Consider the following 5,302-nt stretch of genomic DNA (forward strand, 5'->3'; position numbering starts at 1 on the left):
ATGTGCAAAAGGTGAGATGGTTTTTTTATATTTTCCATGTAGGAACACAAACCTCCTCCAGTTTCTCAAAATTCATCTTGGCTTGGCCACAATAGTTTCTTCAACATTATGGCTTAAACAGGGAATTTATGGAAATTGTGCCATTCCTGCTCTGATTTTTTCTCTTATCTTCACTTTGATTTTTCAATCTGATACACTTTTACTGATACTCTTTCATCTGATACACTTTCATCTTATACACTTTTACTTTGATGACCTATCAATATCCTTTACTATGTTTTTACTTTTAATATACATTTTAACTTTTTACTGTGTATTTCAACAGTAAATTATTTAGTTTTTTATATGTATCAACATATGGTAATGGATATTGATCAACTTTCTGTATGTTTGATCTGTTTGTCTTTTGACTGTATGCTCTGTCTGGTTCCTTTGTTTTAACAGTCAATGTCTCTGTGTGAATGATTTCTTTCTCTGTTTTGTGTATAACTGTTTTATTCTTTTGAATGAAGGTTTTTAAATAGATTTCCTTTCGAGTCTTCGAGTAAACAAGTTTTGTGATTAGTATCAAAAATATTTATCCAAGCTCTAGTCTTCTGCTAATTACCTGCAAAATACAACAATTTGTTAATAAAACACATGTCTGCGAGGAGGTGACCGGAGGTTGTACTGAAACTGGGAAGAACTGTGGACAGAGTCCGGAAGGTGTTTGGGAGGGAATTCATGGTGAAATCATGTCTCAGAGGCTCAGAGTGACGCTAGAAGGCTTTGATATGTTTCACTGTGTAACTGAGTAAAATGCATGAAAATGATGGTTTTTTGGGTTTTAATGGGTAATGTGTAAATTGACGTGAAATTTTATATTATGAACAGTGAGTGGTTTCGGGTTTAGTGGGGAGGCGGTATCAGAGGCCATCACATTGTTTTTATGGGGGAGGCGGTATTTTGGTTAGGTCACCCGATCTATGTTAGCGCTTGACACTTAGCAGATGGGGGCCCGAGAAATGCCGCTTTATCATGCAGGTAAAGGTCGGACATCGGGTGAACCTGATATGGCTGTGGACCATTAAATTTGGGTGTTGACGATGGGATGACAGTCGAGTGAAAAATTTGCATGGATGAAATGGGCAGAGGTTTCGAGGGGGGCCGGAGCTTTAATCCGTGGTGATTTGGGATTATTTATGAGTTAAACATGGGATTAAATGATCACACGGGGTTTAATGAAGGGATTATCTTAACTTTACCGAAAGGTGGTGAGCTAAGAGGGTTTTGTCGGGGTATGGGATAAAAGTATAATTTGTAATTAAACTAAGGGTTGGGGTATTATATATGGGATTTATTTATATATGGGAAAAGGTATATCGGGAGCTATATTATGATGTTAAAATTTAATATGAAATGAAATGAGCAGAGTGAACATACCACTAAGCATAATGTAATAAAAGTGCATTTTCTTCACATACACTTATACTTAGGATAAAATCTCTTTGTGGGTATTTTGAATGAAATAGAATTTAACATGGGATTGTTTACTTTTCATATGCAAAAGGAGTTTAACCTTAGGAAAGTGGGGTTTTATTAGGGTAATGAGGGAAAATGACTTTAATGAAGGGAATTATAACAATTTGTGTCCATAAGTCATTAAGCAGAGGGTTTGGTCCCACCAAAAATCAGAGAAATGATCTAAGCCTTTATGACTTGAAGGATTTTTAGTACTAGAACATACTTCTCGATGGGGAAATTAGTAAGTATATGGATGAAATGAATGAGTGGAAGTCAATTAAATCAACTTGTAAACCTCTGCTTTTGCTTTTTTAATTGCTCATGCACACTCAAACATATGATTAAGAATGATACATGTGCTTTTGTTCAATCAACTTTATACTTCAGCAACCTTTTCTTCTATTTACCCATTACTCACCCTGAGATTTTTTTCTTCACTTATTTGGGTGAATTTAAGCTAGCATACCCTTTTCTTTCCTTTTCTTTTATAAAACAAGCTATCTACTTCTAACCTTATATATTCCAAGGGCTTAGTTTAAACTGATGAGCTCCTTTTATTTTCTTTACCTATCTAATGGGTTTCCAATATTAAGCTATTTGGTTAGATTTTATTTTCTAACTGTAACATAAAATTTAAAGCATGAAATAGTCAAGATTAAGTAGATTGACTACCATGAGTTGTGGCATGTATAATAAGTTACACATAACCATTATTTGTAGAAGAAATAAAATAGTAGTGGCATTTAGACTTCACAACTTTCATGATCTGTCTTTGTGTTTGGGGTTCATATATTTTCATTTTTTGATATTTTTACGCCGTAAGGTGTTCCCTCTGAGAAAGACATCCCTAAAATGTGACGTGTGTGATCTTGAGCCATTGATTCTATGTGTTAGATGATTGGGGTGTTTTCTGCCGTTCGTTTAATCTGTTTTTTTCATAGAAAAATGGTTTTTTTCCCATGGTAATGGGCCATGAAAGGCCAGGCCTGGCCTGTTGGTGATGAGACTCTTCTGCTGGCTATGAGACTCTTCGCAGAGACTGCCTGCTGGCGATGAGACTCTTCTGCTGGCGATGAGACTCTTCGCAGAGACTCTTCATGTCTTTCTTCCCTGCATGCCCCGTTTCACTGTTTCATCCCCTACGTTCAATTAACGCTCCTTTCTATTCCATTGCTCCTCCATTCCGATTGAACACAGCCTGTTGAAGATAACTGTAGATCAACTCAGCGCTCCGTCGCTCTCGCTCTTTACTATCACTGTCCAGCTCCTTTCTATTCCATTGATCCTCCATTCCGATTGAACACAGCCTGTTGAAGATAACTGTAGATCAACTCAGCGCTCCGTCGCTCTCGCTCTTTACTATCACTGTCTGGACTGTGTCTGCTTTGAGCCGCGGTGCTTTCAAAGATGTATTTAAATTTTAGACACTTCCCTCTCATGGCATACAACAATCAGACGCCCACCCCTCCTCTGGATGCAATAACGCATACTTCAGAATTAGACAATCAGACGCCCACCCCTCTTCTGGATGCAATAATGCATACTTCAGAATTAGATTTAGAAGGTGCAGTGCCAAGTCCTCACCCATAACGTCAACAATAAAGCCGCGATATTTGTCACAGAGTTGACACAAAATCTTGAAAATATTCTCTAGCGCCCGGATCGATCACTGTATTGTTCATCAACCCTAACCCTATCCTATTCACATTTGTTTCCTCTGGATTATACAAACGATGGACCATAAATTCCAATAAGCAATGAGGGATAAGAAAAAGCAATAACCTGCAGAAGGATAAGAAAAAGCAATCAGCAATGAGGGATTGTGAATCTTAACAATGTTCGTCAACCGTGTTCCTACAGAAAGATTGATCAAAATTTTGAATTTAGCTTGTTTTGAAAGTTTGAAGTTTTGAACTCTTATCAACCTACAATATAGCTGCTTATTGATGGATGCATCCTAGCGAGGTTTGTCTTCCCTGTAACATCAAAAAAAAAAATGTTAAGTGTACCATTTTTAAATTTAGTTTACTTTACCCTAATGTGATGCATAAATTCAAATTCCATTTATATCTATTCAGTTGGACATTATATTTGTTTTTTCAGCCTACTTGCTTTAAAATGTCTGTCTTTTACCTTTGGGAAAGCTCCGTTCATAGAGTACTCGACACAAGATCAGAAAATATGATGCTGCGTTCTGTGACTTTCTCCTGGTATGTGCCAAAACTCAAATCAAAAAAACTTAAAAGTTCAAGTTCATCACTTTCAAAAATGTTTAGCCACAAGCTTTCTTCTGTTAATAGAAATTATTAGATAGGCTTAAGATGCATGAGTAGAAAAACAATGGTGTTTAACAGAGATCCAAAAATCTATGAGAGAAGAACCCAATAATACAAGAGCTTCTGTCAGAAGTAGTAGACATACCTAGGCATCAAAGATATTCAGCTGTTTCATTGTTTCCTGTTGATGTGATAGAAATCAAGCTCTTCTAATATGTTTATACTAAGAATGGCATGAAAAGTTGTCCTAAAGGTGACATGCCATTTGAGAAGTGTTCTCACATAAATCCTGTACCTTGATTTAAAAATAAACAGGTCTGTGTTGTTGATGGCACCATTTATATATCAGATAATATTTTGCAGTTTTGAACCTGTTGTCATTTCTCCAATATTACATCATAAATGAAGAATTAATGAATGAGGGGAGTTTAAATTATTATCATAGATAAATCATAATCCCCCGAAAATCAAATTCCACAATTGAGATAATGGAATCAGTATGCATCGAGAGCAACAATTTCACCCCCGATGAATTTGTTGTGGCAATCACAACAAATTCAAAGGTTTGTGACTATACAAGTAAGCAACCATGGAACTGTATTGTCAAGCCCTAAGGCAATGTCCAGCTTCTCACTGTGGTGACAACGAAACTCTGTTACTTGCGCTGCTCCTCCACATCAAGCAGTACAGATTTTGTGTCAGGCATATATCCTGCCTCCTTCATCCGCTTAGACAAGTGATCCAGCATTGCATAAATTCTCTCTGACTGTGGGTGTGATCTATCTCCTACAATAAATTTGTGCACCACATTCTTGATTTCAATCCAACTACATCCAGGATTCTTCTTTACCTCCCTATCTTTCATCATTCTTCTCACCTTTGCAACATCATCCCACTTGCCTGCAGCAGCATAAATATTTGACAGCAAGACATAGGAAGCTGCATTTTGAGGTTCCAAATCAAAAAGGTGTTCTGCTGCACGTCTACCTATATCAAGGTTTCCATGGACTCTGCAAGCACCAAGCAAGGCCTTCCACAGAATAGCATCAGGCTCATAAGGGATGGAGTTGATAAGGTCCTCTGCTTCATCCAAGTGCCCTGAACGACCAAGAATATCTACCATGCAGACATAGTGCTCCACTCTTGGTCTAATACCATGATGCTGACTCATGGATAAGAAATAGTGCCAGCCTTTGTCCACTAGGCCTGTATGACTACATGCAGCCAGAACACCAAGAAATGTAACGTGATTTGGAGTCAAGCCTGCTTGTTGCATTTCTTAAAAGAGTAGTAATGCCTCCATAAGACCGTGTCAGGTTTGTAAATTTTATCAAATGATAGCCGTGCATCATCTAGGTTCCCACATTTAGCATACATATCAACTATGGCACTTCTCACAAAAACATCTGACTCAATCCCACTTTGATTATTTGAGCATGAACCTGTTTGCCCTGTTCCAGGGTTGCTAGGCCAGCACATGAACTTAACACAACCAATTAACCAATTCTTTGTTCCTATGTAGC

General features: G+C 37.5%; 1 pseudogene; it reads right to left on the reverse strand.

Annotated features, from left to right (window-relative positions):
• Window positions 1-4,434: 4,434 nt before the first annotated feature.
• On the reverse strand, window positions 4,435-5,055 carry LOC149170896 (pentatricopeptide repeat-containing protein At4g02750 pseudogene; annotated as a pseudogene).
• Between the last annotated feature and the right edge of the window lie 247 nt (window positions 5,056-5,302).

This window comes from Pinus tabuliformis, chromosome 4_2 (assembly GCF_031772625.1).
Source record: "Pinus tabuliformis cultivar Carrire ecotype Pingquan chromosome 4_2, CPIR1, whole genome shotgun sequence".
NCBI lineage: Eukaryota > Viridiplantae > Streptophyta > Pinopsida > Pinales > Pinaceae > Pinus > Pinus tabuliformis.